The sequence below is a fragment of the Podarcis melisellensis genome, assembly GCF_964234715.1.
Source record: "Podarcis melisellensis genome assembly, chromosome: 1".
Lineage (NCBI taxonomy): Eukaryota > Metazoa > Chordata > Lepidosauria > Squamata > Lacertidae > Podarcis > Podarcis melisellensis.
The window spans coordinates 94,689,148-94,709,396 of record NC_138528.1 but is presented as its reverse complement, the minus strand read 5'-3'; the positions used below and the strand labels follow the sequence as shown (position 1 = coordinate 94,709,396).

The 20,249-nt window shown below is 41.3% G+C and overlaps 1 protein-coding gene and 1 long non-coding RNA gene across 6 annotated transcripts in view; one reads left to right on the top strand and one right to left on the bottom strand.

The window, feature by feature from the left end:
• The window catches only part of GPR39 (G protein-coupled receptor 39), a 123,347-nt gene that overhangs the window by 34,430 nt on the left and 68,668 nt on the right, over positions 1–20,249 (bottom strand). The gene's annotated exons all lie outside the window — the stretch shown is intronic.
• LOC309376069 lies at positions 1,095–7,413 on the top strand. 3 transcript variants are annotated; one of them, XR_014171057.1, is made up of 4 exons: positions 1,095–1,134; positions 3,756–3,949; positions 5,836–5,981; positions 7,329–7,413. It is a non-coding gene; the product is annotated as an uncharacterized lncRNA (long non-coding RNA). The 3 variants fall into 3 exon arrangements; XR_014171058.1 differs by lacking the exon at positions 1,095–1,134 and adding an exon at positions 1,154–1,253; XR_014171059.1 differs by lacking the exon at positions 1,095–1,134 and adding an exon at positions 2,760–2,852.

Sequence of the window (20,249 nt, the reverse complement as noted above, 5' to 3'; positions counted from 1 at the left end):
TGGAACTGCTTTGCAAATTGGGATGAGATGGTATCATCTGAGAGGGCTGTAATAGCTTTCCTTTAAACAATATTTCATTTCCTCTCTCCTGCCTGTGTTGTTCTGCAGGGATAACAAGTGCCATTATTTTGTGCTTTTCACACTTCCTGTGACATTCAGCTGGTTTTCATTATAGATTTCTAGCTTGCAGGACAAGCGAAGCCTTTCTCTGCCTCTCTTACTGAGAAAGCCAGAGAAAGGGGAAGGGAGAAAGGAGGACAAACAAAATACTCTCTCACAATATTTGAATTCCCACTTTCCTTGCGAAAGGCAATTAGCTCTCCCTGTATTTTTCTAATTTATCTCTACCAAACGAAAACCAAACTTTACTGAAGCTGCTATAAAGACATAGCAGAAGTCTACACCCAGCTGTACTACTCTGGAGCTTTCTACACGATAGTCATTTGCCCGTGGCATGTTCTCGTAAGCAAACTCACCAGACACAGAACTACCGTACATGGCAACCTGCTCACCTGTAGCATTCAGTCAAGAGGAGAGGCCATTTTGCCCATGCTCTATAACCAAGCAGAAGCCAGACAACACCTCCAGAGTTTCCACATCATGAGCTTACAGACAACCAATAATCACAGAAGAAATGCAATTATTTACCATTCTCACCGCCTGATAATGTGTTCATTCTAGACCACCTGTGCTTTGACCCAGGATGTTCACAAGATCACTGCTTCTGAACGACCGCAAGCCAAGTCTGTACAGTTCAAACCTTTGTCTTAACGTCCTCCTGTTTTCTGCAATAATATCCCCTTGAGGAATAAAGGTTGAAAATTTTCCATTTAAGCAAATATTTAGCAACACTTACCTAATGCTTTCTCTGGGCGTGGCTCTCACAGTTTCTTATCTTTTGCTTGTAGCCCTTTGGCCAGAAAACCTCTGCTGGTCAATGCAATTTGCTCCTCATTCTCTCTTTCTGACACCATGTAATGTTTCTGGGCACCATGAACGAGGAGCAGTTTTATAGAAGAATCTAGAACTCAAAACTAAAGGCCTAAATAACTGCCCAGGTCATGTGACCAGGCCATGTGACCCAGGGCAGAGCTCTAAGGGAGTGTCAATAAATTGCAGGCTCTGTCAATACAGGTCATGAATACCTAGTGCTGGGGATCACTGTTAACATTGCAACCTTCCTCAGAGTCACTTTGCTAGGTTTGGGTTACTTGGACCTGGTTTGTCCCAATTTCTTCAGAGAACATGTAAAGGTACTCTGAGATCTTGTACCAGTGCAGGTGATTTCAGGTTAAACATTATGTGGCCCAAGGCAGAAATGTATTGAGAGCGCAAACTTGAAACCATAGCAACATCCACAGAGGAAAAGGAATCTAATCAAGCTATCCATGGGAGGCTTGTGTGCATTCCCAGCCAGGCAGCCTAGTTACTTAACAGCTATTATTTATTATTTTTATACAGCACCATAGCTGCACATGCACCACACAACTTTTTTAACCTTACAATTAACTTACTTTTATGGAAACAGTGGTAACGTGAATAGAACTCATGGGAAATCAATGGAAACTTAATTTGATAATAATGAGTTGCCTCCTTTGCAAGTTTTTGTTTTGCTTTTTCGGGGTTATTTACATGCCTACCTTTCTGCCAAGGTGTTTTACAATCTAAAATGCTAAATCTAGAGTACTAAAATAAACACGCAGAGAGACATAAAATGCAATATAAATGTTAGAACAGATTAAAAGCACCAAGGGCTCCTCCTCCAACTTGAAGGCTATATGAAGCTGTTAAGGATATATGAAGGCCTCTGCATGCCAAGGTTAAGGCAAAAAAAGGATTCCAGGCCAAAGAGCTGGAAATTATTCATAATATGTAATTCAGCCTTTGCCAACCTGGTGTCCTCCAGATATTTTGGACTCTACTTCCCTTTAGCCACAGCCCTTACATATAACTAAATAACTAAATAAAGAAATAAATAAAATTGGGTTGTCTCAAGTGTATTAAAAGAATCAGTACTGCTACCTCTCCAGGTATTATTTTTTAAAAGACTGTTCTTTCAGTATATATACTCCTATGAATATATGCAGATTTAGAATTGCCAATGCTCTAATACTTTAACACCAGGAAATAAAAGGCAGGTGACAACTCCATTTAAAAATCTGAGAGAGTTTTGACGCTTCTGTAAATATTGCAATGAATTTCAAAATAGGCTTTTATTGCAGTTTTTTGGGAGAAAAGGTATAAAATTAATAAGACCAAGATACTAAGAAAATTTTATAGAAGGGCAAGCAAGCTAGGATGTGCTAAGGAAAACTGGCAAGAGGCACTTAATGAGTTTCTACTTTCACAGTGGAACATTGTGCTGCTGCTGCTGCTGCTGCTGCTACTAAGTCAGTGCCATAATTTTTTATTTATGGGTTATGCTTTTCCTGTTGGGATCCCATATCCAATGAGCTCTAGCAAAACTTATCTAAATGTTGTTCATGCTTCAGTTCCCATTCTCAACTCTTGATGCCTATGTTTTTATTGTGTTTTTTTATTATTTTAAAAAAACATAATTTGTTATCCTTGACACTTCAAGAAAGCATATACACACGTAATATATAGACTGCACAAGTTAAGTGCGTTGTAAAGAGAAGATCACGATTTTCTAGTCTCTGTGGGCTTGCTCCATGTATTAAAATAAATCCCAAGCACCAGAATTTACTCAGGGGAGAGGGAGAGAGAGAGAGAGGGAGGGAGGGAGAGAGAGGGGGGGTAGTGTTTGCTTTTGATGCCTGGAGTTTCTACTTGCTTTGCCCAATCTACCAGCCTTAGGAGCCTTTACAAGGGAGCTGCTTCTAGATGAAATGGTAATGCTGGTTCTGACCTTCTGGGGCTAGATATAAAAATGGACTGGGGGTTGCTAAGCACTATAGCCATAAGCTTTGGGACTATTTGGAGATGTACTGAATAATTGGCCTATTGGTAAGCTTTAGATGCACTTGATCTTTTGATATATTTAAAATGACCTATTAATTGTTGAATGCTCAGTATGTTGCACAGATATTATGGTTTTTATTATGCACCGTGCTTATTGCATTTAGACTTTGCTTGTTTTCTGTGCTTAGGGCAAACATTTATTTGTTTGTGGGAAACGCTGTATGTAGATAAACGGACCATGACTAAACCAACTAAGAGCACATATTAACAGTATCTGCAAAGCCAAATACACCACACAGAAATTCAGGGAGGAAAAGTACTAGCTGGACAGAGTTCTCTACACACCTCCAAGTAGGAGTTAATGACAGAATAATACTCTGCAACAGTTCAATGCACAGAATTGATGTTCAGAATACAGAGTGTGCATGGCAGAGATCAGAATTCCAGATAAGACATCTGAAAATGCAGTTTGGAAAGAAGAATTACTTATTAACTCACATGAAATTAGCTGAAGGCCTTTTATCTGATGCAAAATTTAATTGAAATTATATTGGTGCTTAGCAGACACTATGGACAGGAAAAGAGAATTCAGGTGTATAATAAGAAGAATATGACAATCCCATTACTGAGAGCTAAGTTTCCACTGCTCTAACTCATGAGTATTACATCTTTTGACAAGCCCATGTTTCTCATGCAGCGATGAGATGCTCTCTCCCATTTCCCCATGGAAGCTTTACAAGCATAGATTCCATTGGAATAGAGAGAAACCAAGGGCCAAAGGAAGGCTCATGTTGTTCAATCTCATGTTCTGCCCTGTTTTTGTCTACTTTTAGGAATGTATGGGTGACAGGAACAGCTGGGCAGGGTGAAAAAGTGCCAATACTGACTGCAGAAAGGGAAAGCTGGAGAGAAAGAGGATTCACGTGGATCTTCACCTGTGCAGTGCAAAACTAGTCAACATTTTCAACGTGAATATAGGAGATATGTGAAGAACATGCCATGCCATGTCTCCTTATACAGAATTTATGTAACATCCATTTATTTACACATATGCCGGTTGTGGGAACAATGGGCAGCTGATGGCCCCAAAATACTGTAACTCTAAACCTCTATGCTCCCAATCTATAATTTATAACATTTTTGTCATGCTTTTCCTTCTAGAAGCTCAGGGAGCCATACATGTCTCCTTTGTTGTATTATACATTCCAAGAATCCTAAGTAGTAGATCAGCAGTAGGTTTATTGCTTGAATAAGATTTGAACCCAGGTCCTCACTCCAACTCTTAACACTTTCTTTATTGCCCCAGACTGCCTCTGAAAATGGAGGTCTCTTATACTGACCCAAATCAAATTGCAGAAGCCCTCTGTGAAACCTTGATAATATATTGAGACTATTAAACAGGGCCATATGCATATAGCTCCCTGACAGGGATCTTAACACAGGCCTGTAGCAGAGTATCTCCTAACCCCCATGGAAGAGAGGCTGGGTTGAAGATAAGGGCAGTGAATAGTCAAGTCTACCCACCATCTATTCCACAGGTGAGTTGTGTCAAAGCAATGCTGTAGGACAGAACTGGGGAAATGGCTCTGTCCAGCAGATTGAACCTCTCATTCTCCCACCCTTCAGTCAACTTTGGCAGGTGAGTGGTCCCATCCACCTGTCAATCACCTCATGTCATAATGATGTCAGGTGACTGACATCTGTCAATGTTTAAAGTTGCTTGCCATAACTGCCAATCAGCTGGTTGGCAATCCCTGTGACCTCCTTTGAAAGTGTACTTCCAGCCCCAATAAGTTGATTGGCACTGGAAGTGTCAAAGGGGCTTGCTCTGTTTCAAAGGGGCTTGCTCTGTTTCAAACCACAGTAGAAGAGGTAAGGGGCAGATTGTTCCAAGTGCTTGCTGAATTGTAACCTAGGTTGAGAAAGAATAAAAGCCTGGTCATAGAAGCCCAATGCCTGCTCTCTGTTCTGCATCCTCAACAGAAGGCTGAAATGTTTGGCTGAAGGTGCATAGAACAGGGATTTAAAGAAGCACCAGACTCTGGCTAGGGAGGTGGATAAAGTGGTCTCTAGGGAGATGAGCAGATACCAAAGCAGAGGTAGAGAAGCTAAGAAAAAATAATAATCTGGGACCACAACGGTCATCTAGTCCAACCCCCTGCAATGCAGGAAACTTTTGCCCAATATAGGGTTCGAACCCACGAACCTGAGAGTAAGAGTCTCATGTACCACCCACTGAGCTTTCCCAGCTGACAATGGGTGAAAAGAATGCCAAGTGAGAAAGAAGAAGTCATATTGGGACTTTAGAAGGCAATGCTACTGTTTTCTCTTCTGCAACTTCAAGTGGCTTACCATGATGGAAGGAATTACCAGAGTAGAACACATTTAGCTCTCCACTGAAATTTCAATCCAGACAGTGCAATACATTCCAGCAGTTTGGAATACCCATTGTCCATCTTAGCATACAGCTTATCAGAGTTCTGCTGTTCTCTTTCAAGGGCACGACTCCAAATGTTATTCACTGATGTGAAACCGGGGGGGGGGGGGTCAAATCAATGGCTCATCCAGCTCAGTAACACATCTTCGGCACTGATTAGATCAAGTCAGTCATGTTGTTTTATCAGCATGAGTACCTCCATTTTTTACTGTCTACTCTAAGACTGGCAGTCCCTCTTAGGCTGTGTACACCTGGTCATTTACTCTGACTCCACTGTGCATACACTGCTCATTTTTTAAAATCCATGTACACATGATGTTACCCAGGATCCAGAGTTATCTCGGAGTTTCTGGTGAAATACTGAATTTTGATGGGGGTTTTCCCTAAGCCAACATCAATGTAATTCAATCCTTATTCAAGTCATACTGAATCCCAGGTGTATACAGTACATTTTGGAAACTGTCCTTGTTTTATAGATTTCTGTTAGCGGAGATGGGGCAGGAAAAGCAACCAGGCGATTCCCTCAAGCAAAGAAATCACTGCCCAGTCTCCATCCACTGATATGCACAAATAGCGGGTCACTTTTATGCACATCAACCCATGCCGATGACTACCATGACAGGCAAATTCTTTTTTTTTTTTTTTTTTCCGACGTAAATTTTTATTAAGCGTTTCAAAATAGAGAAAGAAAAAGAAAAAACAGAAAAAGAGAACAGAAAAATATACACGAATAACAATACATCAAATAGATATTTTTACATCACTTCTTTCACATAGTTGTTTCTTTCAGGACTTCCTTCAGCTAAATCGCAAGTCATTCGTAGCCAAAATTAATGTCCGCGTTTCTTCGTTTATATTGTCGTTATGTCTACTCTTACTCTCTATTTTCTTTGCACAATAACCTCTAGTCTGTTACAGTACGTCTTTAAATCCCTTGAGCGTTATTTTTCCATCACAAACGTATTCCAAGTAGTCTACATATTTCCCCCAGTCGCTGGTAAATATCTGGTCCTTTAAATATCTAATTCTCCCCGTTAACTTATCAAGCTCAGCATATTCCGATAATTTACCTCTCCACTCCTCCACCGTCGGGATTTCTTGTTGTTTCCACCTTTGCGCTATTACAACCCTTGCTGCCGTAACCGCATAATATACCAGTCTACGATCTTCCTTTTTTATATCTTGTCTTAATATCCCTAATAGGAAAATCTCGGGTTTCTTTATGAACGTGTATTTTAATATCTTTTTTAATTCGATGTAAACCTTCTCCCAAAACTGTTTTACCCTTCCGCACTCCCACCACATGTGGTAGAAGGAGCCCTCTACCTTTTTACACCTCCAACACTTATTGTCCACCTTGTACATTTTGGCAAGTTTCATAGGTGTCAAATGCCACCTGTAAAACATCTTCATAACATTTTCTCTTATCACAGTACACGCCGTAAAGTTTATCCCATCTTTCCATAATTTTTCCCAATCCTCAAATTGAATACTGTGACCTATATCTTTAGCCCAGCGAATCATTACAGATTTAACTTCTTCGTCAGCCAAGTTCCAATCAAGCAGCATTCTATATAACTTAGATATATTTTTCTCTTTGTTGTTAATTATCTCCGTCTGGTATTTAGAGTCTTTGTCTGCATAACCTCTTTCTTTGAAGTCCTTGCTGAACATCTGATTCACTTGTTGGTGGTGAAGCCAATCGTAAACATGTTCTTTTATCTGCTCATAGGGTTTAGTTCTCCATTTCCCTTCCACTTTAGTTACTAACTGATTATATGATGCCCAGTTCTTTCTCATGTTAGTAGTTTTTATACTTATAATTTCAAGAGGTGACAGCCAATGTGGTGTCTTCGGCTCTAGCAAGTTCTTATACCTTTCCCATGCCTCGATTATCGGCCCTCTAAAGATGTGGTTACCAAACCCCTTATGTGCCTTCGTTTTGTTCTTCCATAAGTAGGCATGACAGGCAAATTCAACATGAAAATCAGCAAGAAAAAAATGACCTTGCTGCATTTTAAGCCAATAATGCATGCATAGCCTTAATACACTGGATATTACACAATGGTTAATTCTGTGTTTCATATATGTGGTACAGTGGTACCTTGGTTCTCAAACGCCGAAAACACAGAAGTAAGTGTTCTGGTTTTCAAATGTTTTTGGGAAGCCAAACGCCCGATGCGGCTGTCGGCTATTGTTTCCGGGGCACCTGCACCAATCAGAAGCTGCGCCTTGGTTTTCAAACATTTCAGAAGTGAAACAGACTTCCAGAACAGATAGTTTGGAGTTTTTGTTTTTGCTATTTATTTTGCATTTTTGTTTTTGAGGCCTTTTCGGTTAATTTGTTTTTGTGACTGTGTGAAAACCAGTTCAGCTACTACTGATTGTCTGATTGTGTGCCTGCGGAAATGGATAAAAGCCCCCCATCCAAACAATGACTATCATCAGTGCAGGCAAGAAAAAAAAATAATTTTAATTCTTATCATCTACAATACTGTCTTATTTATTTTACAGTACAGTACATTGATAATTGCTTTCATTTTATGGATCAGTGGTCTCATTAGATAGTAAAATTCATGTTAATTTGCTGTTTTAGGTGTTTTTAAAAGTCTGGAACGGATTAATCCGTTTTGCATTACTTTCTATGGGAAAACACACCTTAGTTTTGGAACACTTTGGTTTTGGAACAGACTTCCGGAAAGGATTAGGTTTGAGAACCAAGGTACCACCCATTCAGATATTGAAATATTACTATTTATTATTAATAAAAATATTATTTATTGGTGTTATAGCAATGTCAAAATGCATATTGCTTTGTGAAGCTCAAGAGGGCAGGTCTATGTCCTTCTGTAAGCAAGTCTAAGTACATGTGATTAAAGCTGGGAAAAACAGGGGGAGAATACGCTATCGTTTTAGTCAGAACTTTGGGCTACAGCATGGGGATTAATGGTTAGTGCCATAGGCTTTAACAGATTGAATAGACAGGCTCCCAGTCATGCTGCATATGGTTGCACAGAAGCCTGTCTGGAGGGTGAGGCAGCTGACGGGGGGGGGGGGGAATTAGCATCACCCAAGCCAAGTGCTATAGCAGATACATTCAGAAATATGAAGATATCAAAAAAACAAAATTTTATCTAGGGCATTGGTTTGAGTTCAGCATGGAATTTTTAGCAAATGAATTTTGCAGTGCAGCCCTAGGCAAGTTTACTCAGACGTAACCCCTACTGTACTCAGTGGGACTCACTCCCAGGCAAGCTGGTAGCCTGAATCACACACACACACATTTCAAAACAACTCAAGGGTGTTCCATAAGTTGCTTGTGGGGATATGTCAAAGTAAGGCTTTGGTGCCTAGATGGGATTTCTGGAACAGAAACGGGTAACAGTTTGCCTTTGACAAAGTCAAGAGGAGATCCTGCAAGAGTTTTTTCTGTAATCATTTATACCACAGATCAATAGAAGCTCTTTTGTAAATCAACATCCCACTTGACAGTCTATTACAAGTAGTGCTATCACCTGTCAGTAGATGGTGGCAGGAAGTCACACTCCCTCCATTCAAGGGAGCTTGGCTTACGCTTATAATTGGAGTAAGTGTGCCTCTGAAAAATTGGATAGTGCGTATTGGTTAATGCAGCTTTCTCCCAACCTAGCGGCCCTCAAGATGGTTTGGACTACAGCTTCCATCATCCCCGATTGCTGACCATGCTATCTAGGGCTCCAACTTAAAATATCGGGAGCTCTAGATTGGCGAAGGCTGAGTTAATGCAACACTTCAAAGCAAATTTACTTACTCCTACCGCTGTAAAAGGGACGAGGGTGGCACTGTGGGTTAAACCACAGAGCCCAGGGCTTGCCAATCAAAAGGTCGGCAGTTCGAATCCCCGCAACGGGGCGAGCTCCTGTTGCTCGGTCCCTGCTCCTGACAACCTAGCAGTTTGAAAGCACATCAAAGTGCAAGTAGATAAATAGGTACCGTGCACTGTTCTGGTTCGCCAGAAGTGGTTTAGTCATGCTGGCCACATGACGGAAGCTGTACGCCGGCTCCCTCGGCCTATAAAGCAAGATGAGCACCGCAACCCCAGAGTCGACTGCGACTGGACCTAATGGTCAGGAGTCCCTTTACCTTTACTGCTGTAAAAAGCAGGGCTGCTAATTCATTTGATTCTACTTGAATTTCTACTGAGATTCTTCAAGTATTAACTTAAAGACCAGAAGATTCTAGGAGTTTCTAAAGGAAAAAGATCAAGGAACCATAAAGCATATGAAGTTTTTGCTGGCTGAAGTCTATTGACTAAGGAGGGTTGGCAGGGTCATAGGGGCAAGTTCATTTCAGCTCTGTGAAACATCAGTTTTGTTTTGTTTGTCACTAGACTGGTTTGCAATCCATCTCATTGAATAATTCATGGTGTGGATCTTCGTGTGGGTATTGTACTCTCGGAATTTCTAACATACTCCACTAATCTATAAATACCAACTATAAATGTTCTGAGCTGGTAACTTTTATGGCTGCGAGGATATTTCTCTCCCTCTCCGCCACTCTTCGTTGGAGGGATACACTGTAGATTTTTTACTGCCTCTCTTTTACTAACACCAAATGCTACAAACATCAGTGTTATTAACATATACATTAGCTTGAGCTGATTTCTTCCTCCAGCTGCTGTTCCACGTTCCGATGAGAGGCTGCAGCAGTGAATCAGATAACACTAATGAGTGAGTTAATGAAGTTCCTGCAGTGGAATGTGCCGCTTGGAAAGGGGTATTGAAAGCATATCCAATACCCTTGAAAACTCAAAATGGTCTTCTACATTTACTTCCTTTGCTTTCTGGCTTGCACCTCTTCTGGACCAGGACTCACAATAAGCAAATGGCTTTGAGGACGGGGAGAAGAGCAGCAACTATCCATTCCAAAAATGCACAAGTGAAAAGAGAATTCGAGTTAATTAGGAAACCGATTCCAAGTGGACACCAGCCAATTCCAGTCCGCCCTGGATCGAGCTGCCAAACCTTTGCTTGCCTTTCATCAAAACTTCCTGCTCCTGTTTTCTTGTTTTGCTTTAAAAAAATTAGCTCACTTTTAGTAACCTTCTTAATAGAGCCTCTCTTCTTTATTACACATAGCCCAGATCCTATTTCTGCATTTTAATTAAAAACAAGAACTTCATAACTCAGACAGAATTTGTTTTAACTGCTCACAGGGGGAGGGGGGGCAGGAAGAAAAGAAAACTAAGCCGAGTGAATGAATGGATAGGAATTACAGGGATAGACACTGCCTCCCCCCAAAAGCAAGGGGGTTACAACAAATCCAAGCCACCTTGCTAAGCCATCCCCATCACATGTTCCATCAGCTCCAGCTGCCTAAAGCTCTGTTTCATCCCAGCAAGCCCTATCAGTCATAGAAACTAAATGCCTGGTACTCAGAGGCAATGTGCCTCCTTACCTTTAGGATGAAGTGAGCTCTCACTAACACATGCATCCCTGTACTTTTCTGTGCACAGGTGCAAGGTGAGGGCATAGCCTGCTGCAAGCTGGACCCCCACCTCAAATTTGCTCACAGCCCTTGGGTTCCCATTAACACCCCACCTTCTCAAAGGAAGGGACACCTTTTCTTGGGGGAGAGATGGCAGTGCCTTCAATGAGGCCCAAATCAGTTCTTGATGAAGCTCCTTAACAACAAACGACATTTGGGAGTTCCTACTGGGAATTCTGCAACTTGATGCCCCAAATTCTGAGCAGGAAGAGATAGCTCTCCATGCATCTGTGGGAGAGGTCTTGTCCGCTGCCCCCTTCCATTCCCAGAGCTCATTTTTGTTTGCAACTGGAAAGGAAAAAGGAGGAAGGGGAGGAGAATCAGAGGGCAGCATCAGGCAGGCCAGCTGCTTGGGGCTTTCACCTGGAATAACTTAAAAGTCCCATGCAATTCTAATGGGAGCAGCATTGTAACCACCCATCCCTATTTAGGATAAACACAGGGGAATAATGTTGCCTTCAAGCCTTGTTTTAATGCTTCCCAGAAGTGTCTGACTGGCCAGCGATAAAGGCACAGTGCTGAACTAGAAGGCGATTTGGGCTCCAAGCCCTAAACAGCAAAGCTCCAAATCATTTCTCTTTCCTGATATTAGTACTGCTTCTGGAATAATATTTCTTTTCAAGCCATGGTATGAAATGTTCTGAATGGCTCTTCTATCCCTGTAGACTTTTTTAGGTTTGCAGTGACTAAAAGGGAAAAATAAATTCCCACTGTAATGACGCAAACATGTGTTCTCTTTGCAAAGCATAATTAACAAAAGATTCGCTGCCGCAAGATGTGGTCCTTAGCACACGCATGCACGCACGCACACACACTATTAAGACATATTCAAAAAGAAAAGGTCTATTGACAGCTATTGTTCAACTAGGAGTTCAATGTTCAGAAGCTGTATGATCTGGAGACCAGATGATGATGATCATTTCTAAAGGGATTTTGTATTTATAAACACAGTGGGACATTATACAAACAAAGAGATTTCACAATAGTAACATAACAGAGATAGCAGCAGCTATACATTACTACCTCTCCCACCAGCCCTTCTCTCTTAGCTCTCACACAAAAGGAAAGGCAGACAACTATCAAGGAGGTTCTGATGCCAAGTAGCTCAAGAATTTCTCATCTTGAAAACCGTAACTGTCTTTGTAACTGTGTTGGAACATAACCTTGATCAATATAGTGTGAAAATAAAATGAAACTCTGCAATGGTTCATAATATGTGTCCAGGCTGTCCAGTCCTATTATTGTCCATAAATGATGGGTTAATTTTCCAGCTACTGCTATAGTCCAAACTTTGCAGTACTACAGAGACAAGTCCAAATCTTTCAGGTTCTTCCAAAGTTGAGCTATTGATAAACGTGCTGCCTTTATTACAAAAGACAACACTTCATTGGATTTAGTGTCCAAGTTTGGGCCTTCAAAGACAGTTAAACCCAACTGCAGAGTTAATGCAATATAGTCTTTCAAAATTGTAGTTATTGCTTGGGATACGTTTGTCCGGAACAATGCCACTATTGGGCATAGAGGTGGATAGAGTTCCCTCTGAAGCCACAGCTTCTCTGACAATCAGGGGTAGACCTCTGGGAAGATGGGGGAGAGCTGCACTGGTGTCCAGAACCAGTGGCCAGTATCGCCTTCATCTTCTGCTTCCAAAGACATCTGGCTTGCTGTTGTAACAAAACTAGATAGACCTTGCTGTCTACCACCAAGGATCTTCTTTATACTGTAATCCAGCAATCAAACCCTGAATTTCCACAATCCTACCTGTCACATTAATTTAAAAATGGGGGGGGGGGAGTGTGAGAAGAGCCCTACTTGAGGATATTAAAGATCTATCTACATCCTACTCTCTGCAGTGGTCAACCAGGTGCCTATTGGAAGCCCAGAAGCTGAGCATGAGGATAAACAGAGTGTTGCTTCCCAGACTGTTGCTTCCCAGAGAGTTGCTCCTTGTGGTCTTCAGCAGCTGGTATTCAAAGGCATGCTGCCTCTGATCCTGGAGGTTGTCTATAGCCAACATGATTAGTAGCCATGGATAGTTCTGCCCTCTGTGAATTTGCCTAATGCCCTTTTAAAGACACCTGACTTGGTGCCCATGATCCTTTGCACTGTGGGAATATAATATATTTCTCTTTCTAGATTCCTCTCCACACAGAGAGATTATCCCCCCACCCCCTATTAATTTTAACTGTCTCCTCAAGTAATAGTTTCCAGAAATCCTGCAAAGAATGGCAAAGCGATCATGCCTACTTTCTTTCAGTCTTGTTGGATTGTCCAGGAGCTCTCATTAGGAGGGAAGTGGGTTCAATGCCCATGCCAAGTTCATGCCGATCAAGACAACCAATCTATCACTACCTATGAACTTGTTTGCCTCCACCCTTAAGCATCCCTTATGAAGAACATGTGTTCTGGCACCACCTGGCAGACAGTGAACTATGCACGACACCAGGGCTGATCCTTCCACCAACTAGAGCTTCAGAACCTCCATAGGTCCCCAAACTCCTGACCATGGTCTTCAAGGCAACCCCCACACACACCTTTTTCATTATAAGAATTAATTTGTACAGGTGATTTAAGAGCTTTCTTGCCTTTAATACAGTGTACAGTGTTCACTGAATAAAGAGTCACTACTGCCTATGTTTGAAATTGTGTAGGCATATGAGAAACCAAGAAGTACACCTCTGAAATCAAGCACGTAGCAGTGTAAGGAGAAAATAGGAAAGAAGCAAAACATCACAGGAATAAACCACGGTAGCATACAGTGAATATGGCAACGAGAAAGTCACTGAAAAGCTCTCTTAAGAGAAAAACCTCACAGTTTTTCAGCAGCAATCATGTTATAATAAAGTCCACCCCCACCCCCGCTCCCCAGTATATCACTCTTCCAGCAGCGAAGTCACTGATTTTCACAGCTATTGCAAAGGAAGGGGGAAAAGGTATATAGTCCTTTTGGCAGTAGCAATCTACAGTATGCAGAAGCCACCAGAGTGACTTTATCGAATTACCTACTCTATGGGTTACTGTGGGGAACAGGGGAAGTAGAAGACAACACACTGATGCATTTATTTTTTCAGAATGATGGAAGCAGCTACAAAAGTAAAAAGGAGATCTCATAGAATTGTAGAGTTGGAGGAGCCACAAGGGAGATCTATGCATTCAAATTTCAGAATACATTTTATTTGCAGCTTTCTGTGTTTACCGTGATAAGATGATAAAGATATTTAAAGTGGCAAAGGTCAGCTGCTTATATAATATCAGAAAACGGGATTTTTATTAATTTTAGCTGAATTATGTGCACACACTTTTATTACCATTTTCATCACAGTTATTGAACTTGTGCGCTTTCCAATTATGATGCAGTTCAATGCTATGGCTACTGAAAGCAAAAATTCCCAGTTTTTCACTTGGCAGCATTTGGACATTCAAACTGGCTTAACCTGATACTTCAGCTTTGTATTTACGAGGAAATGTTGAAGGCTACCCTGAGATTTAAAGTGTCTCATAATAATTGTAGAACCGCACAAGGCAACATATACACTTGCATGTGAAATGGTATTATCCTTCACTAGAGGGACTCCCCATTATAAACCAGTACCATACTTTTCTGTCTATAAGACGCCCCCATGTATAAGACGCCCCCTATTTTGGGGGACTCAAATTTAAGGAAATGGGGGGGGGGGAGATGGCTTTTTTTGGGAGGGGATTGCACAAAAATCACTCACCTGCAGCACCCACACTGGCAATCGCTGGCACCCGCCAATCAACCGCCCACTTCCCACAGTGACAGCCAATCGCCAACAGACTCTTCCCCAGCTGCAAATCACAAACCCGCCTGAGAAAAGCTGTCCACTGACAATCGCACGCATCCCAGAACAGCAGCCGCCAATCACGGCAGCAACAACCAATCCAAAGCAGTCCTTGCTGCAGAAACCAATCACCAACCCAATTAGAGCAGCAGCAGCCAATACAAAGAAGCCCTTCTAGCAGCCAACAAGCACCCACCAAATCGTCGCTGACAAGTTCCTGCTTGCAGCTGCAGCCAATCCCCTGTCCACCCCATTCACCATCCATGTATAAGACAAGGCATGTTTTTGAACATTATTTTAGAGTAAAAAAAAACCAAAAAACTTGTCTTATACACTGAAAAGTATGGTAATTATGTTTGGGGCATTGGCATCATTTCCTTTTTTAATCTTAATCCTAACTATGTTTATGTGGAAGGAAATACCACACAACCTCTGCCACTTCTTAGACGAAATCAGGGCTTGATCTAGACACATCAAAGAAGCAATTACCATATTTTTCCGTGTATAACATGACTCCTATTTTTGGGGACTCCAAATAAAGAAATCCCCCCATATGCACTATCCGTGTATAAGACGACCCCCACAATTTTAAACTTGAAAAAATAGGGAAAAAATATAGTCTTATATACGGAAAAATACAGTAAGTTAAACGCGTTATAAATTCATGCAAGGAAATCCAGTAGGGAAAGATGGGACTCTACACCACCATCTGGTGTCAGAGTGTTATAACTGCATATACAACGCATATTAAAATGCTCTTTCTTTACCAAACTTGCTGAGTTAGGGTTGCCATATCTTGAAGACCAAAAAACAAAAAGGACGCGGGTGGGGGGAGTCTTGGCAAGTTAGGGAGTCTAACAGAGCCAAAGCAGCTGGCTCATTGCATGCTCATGTATGCAGCTTGCAAAGCAATCCAGAAAACACACAGAGAGACTCCTTCCCCACCACCACCCTAACACCTTTTTTTGCTAAGGAAAATATTCCCCACAGATGCAATTTTTACATTTCAAGCAGGGGAATGGGGACAGAGAGTTGGAGGATCCTCTTGGTTTTATGGTGATGGTGGGAAAGCCCTGGACAGATGATCCCCCCCCCCGCGCTTTTCTTTTTCCCAAGGATTCTGAACAAGCGAGGGATGGGGTTCTTTCCTGTGCCTCCCCCTTCCCCGTCTCTCCAGTGGCTGGCAAATGTGAGCTTCAGGCTGCACTCCCTGCGGAAAGAGCTCTGTGAATCAGAACCACTGCCCCCTACTCATCCTCCTTGCGGGGAAGCATGGGAAAAGAGAAAAGGCAGGCCCCTTTAATTCTTGCAGTGCTGCATCCAAACAACGCTCCTTACTAAAAAGTAATTCCTCCAAGACTTCAGACTTAAGCACCACTTATTTAAAAAACCACACACATAGACCCCTTGGTCCTTTGTCAAAGAATATAAATCACATCACACTTCTGTATCAAAATCCAGTATTGGTTTCTTTAAGAAAACCATCACACGTGGAGCAGTTTGAAATGTTACATATCACCCTGTGAGACATACAGGTAATCAATGGTGCTTACTGGTAACAAGGAAAAATACTGTTTGGAAGAAAGGGGGTAGCAGACATGTTTCAAATAAGACTTTTTATTGTGAAAAGCAGACAGTTTGAACTAATGTTGGTACAGCGCAATACGAAACAATGGTTGATATTCAACCAAGTTTTATTCAGAGTAGAAATTAATGAACATGGCTCAACAGATTTCAAGAGATCCACTCTGAGTAAAACTTTGTTGAATGTCACCCAGTCTACTAGAACCAATAGGTTTGTATCTCTCATTCATCTTCTGTTTAGATTAATCTAAAATGTGTTGCAAATACTAAAGTTTCTTTATGTAACTGTCTGTCTGGGCTTAACTGCTCAGTGTTGCTCCTGTTTGCTCATTACCATGTAATGAACGATCAGATGAATTAGCTATTTCCTTTCTCAGTCCATGCTAGAATAAGATGCTTATATGCTAACACCTCTCCTCTTCTAGAATTTACACCATTTGATAAGAAAGCTTGCATTAAACATTTAAGCTGGTCCTATACAATTTAAGCTGGTCCTATACAATTTAGCCTGCACTAACAAATTATAGTAAAGCAGTTATATTCAGCTTCTGCGTCAATAAGGTTAGAAATGAAATTCTAACCATTTGAAGGCAGCATTACCATGTTCCTATAGCTCAGTATTACTAAATTCCTGTAGCTATCTCAGAAATATAGGAGTGGAGAGCAGGGTCTGATAATGCTGGGCTTGGGCTTCAAGACCTCACCCCCTTCATCAAAACATAGGCTAGTTTTTTACCCTCACCCCTGAAAGTAGCACGGGCTGTTTTCGAAGGCTGTACAAAACAGCATTACCAATTTTATAGAATTCCACTCTGCTTCCTTTTCAGCCACTCAAATCCTCCCGCAAACCCACCATCCATTTTCTGAAATGAAACACAAACTACAAAGCTGAAATAGTTCAGTATTTCTCAGGAAGACATCGCACAGGAATTCTAATGCTGGATTCTCTGACAAGCCCAATTTGCTATCATTATGGAATCAAGCTTCAAAGGAAACACTGAAGCTTGTGGGGTCAGTTTCAAATCCACACACTGAAATAAAGGAAAGCATGTTCACGTCTATTTCAATTGTCAAGTGGCAGTTAGGCTCTGCCTTATTGCTTGAGGTTCATGGCACAATCAAGCTCCAAACCAGATGAGAGACTCACCTTTCAATATCAGCATCATACAATGGAATGCATGAATGCCCATATTTAATTCCTCAAGGACCCGTAAAACCACACAGCCTCTGCCACTTATTGGAGGAATTATGCCATTCCCCTTCCCACATCCAACTCTTGATAAACTTCTGAGATTTCCTGCTGCCGGTCTTTCAAAGGTTGTTCCTCCCTCTGCTGTACTTGCTTGCTTGACTTATTGTTCTTTTCATTTTAATTAGGATTTTTGAAATGGATAGGAAGGCAAACAGTATTAACAAGGGAATTGGGAGAAAAATATACACTAAAAGTAAGTTAACATAAACTTTGATCTTTGCTTATTCTAATTATGCTTTCCACAGTGTCATGATGACACAGCATAGTGTTGAAGAGATACTGTCTCCAATATCATGTCTCTTTGAAGTTAAGAATTCCACAAAATTACATACTTTTTCTGGTGTAATTCAGGGTCTTTGCTCCTTCATCTATATACTTAATAAAATTAGCTAAATCAATAAAAGGGGCGAGCAAAATAATCAAGGGGATGAACCAACTCCTCTTTGAAGAAAGGCTGCATCATTTGGGACTTTTTAGCTCAAAGAAAAGGTGAAATAGAGGTGGCATGATATAAGTTTATGAATTTACGCATAGCATGGAGAAAGCAGATAGAGAAAAGTTTTTATTCCTCTCTTATATTACTATATCTCATGGACATCCCAATGAAGCTGGCTGTTAGAAGTTTCAGGACAAATAAAAGCAAGGAGAGCGGAGATAAACTATGGATAAACTCACTTCCACAAGAGGCAGTGATGGCCTTGGATGGTTTTATAAGAGGTTTAGAAAAATTCATGGAGGACATGGCTATGGGCCTATGGGCCATGTTAGTTATGTTCTACCTCCACTGTTGGAGGCAGTATCCTTCTGAATACCAATTATGGGAATCACAGCTGTGTTATGTCCTCTTACATTCAGGTCCTGCTTGCAAACTTCCCACAGGCATCTAGTTGGCTGCTGTGAGAACAAGGATGCTGGGCCAGATGGGATGTTGGCCTCATCCAGCAGGATCTTCTTATATCAAACCAAACTTGATAAAACATGTCCATTTTGACTTGTTAAAATGAAATTTTAGGATGAGCTTTTCTGACATAGCCAGAAGTTATGCTTCGCCATAGCGTTTTTTCCAAATACTTCCAAAAATGTGTGATGGTCAGTGTTGGGCAGATAACCAATTAGTTCTTTATTTAAGAAGTCTTCATTTCATATCCTTTTCTGACGTCTTACCCATAAGTATATCTCTTTATGTGTGGTGCTTCACAGTTGCTCAGCCAGGCTCTGTCTGTTCCTACCTATTCACTCCATCAAACTTCAAGAATAGAGATGAATTAAGACTGCCCACCATGTAGCAATATCAGGAATAAAAATGGCTATCAGGACCAACCAGGGAACCAGTGAGGGCAAGGGTGTGATGCTCCCCCCCCCATTAGTGAAACTTCACCCCAGCCAAGTAGGGGTTCCTTTAAAAAAAAGAAAAGCCACATTTCAAATCCAGTGTCATATAAAAGAATAGAGATGCCATTAGAAAAAGAAGAGGCTTCTGCTCACAATGAACCACGTGCTTCTGGAACTGTGCAGAACTTATTCTGGAGTAAGTTGAGGTGTTGCAGAGAATGACAAACTATGTGGGTAGTTTGCCCATCCTCTTTTCATACTTTCAGCTGTGTGTTCAAATGAGGAACTCAACATACAAGCACACAATTCATGCACAATTCACAAGGAATACGAAAAGCATGAACAATTCACATTTCAACCATTACCGTATTTTTCGCTCCATAAGAGCTGTCTGTGCGTCTTATGGAGTGAATGTGCGGTCGATCGCTGACTCCCTTTCTGGCCCCGCCCCCTTGCCCAGGCCTCCATTGTTGAATGTTCTGCAGATGGAGGCTGTTTGTTTCCCCAGAAACATGTGACTGGCTGATTAGATTACTGTCTGGAAACTGTAGAAACGGCTCCCTTTCCTTTCCTAAAGAAGCCGCAAAACTGTGAGTTGAACCCCATAAAAACAGGATTTTTCCCTTTGCAAAGTAAGCTCAACAACTTTGAGCTGATCCTCAAAAAAGGGGCTTTTCCCCTTTGCAAAAGAAGCTGCACAACTCTGAGCTGATCCCCTAAAAATGGGGCTTTCCCCCTTTCCTCCTCTAAAAACTAGGTGAGTCTTATGGTCAGGTGTGTCTTATGGAGCGAAAAATATGGCACTCCTTTTCTGCAACCTTTGAAGCCCATCATGGCTGACCATGGAACTGAAAACCTGCCACTTGGAAAATCCAGCTCAGCTGGCCTTGTTGAAATGGTGCATGAAAATGGCAGTGGTGTTCAGGCTGTTCAAATGACACTGTTGTGGCCTGGGCACAGTTTCAGTGTACAGCGTATAGCATAGATACAAAGGGATTATAAGCTCATATCCATTCTAGTGACAGACAACTACTGCACAGGTGCATTGTGGTGGAATTTTCAATGACTGCCATGAGAATATATGATCCTGGTCTTGAACGCAAAATATTAAAACTTGGCCTTTTATTTAGGAAATAAATTAACAGTTTCAAGCTAGAAAACTGATGAAGCTTTCATGAAAATATGCAACCAAAACTTGTAAACAAAGCATAAGACTTCATTCAGCTTTCTCCACCTACAATACCTTCAGAGTCCATTTCTGTATTTATAGTTTAACCAAATTGGTGTAATAAACTCTGCCCCTTGGATACAACCAGAAACCTCTTTCAATTTAAAATGGAATAACAGGTGCAAATGAACAAAGAAATTGGTTCACAGAGCATACAAAATGAGT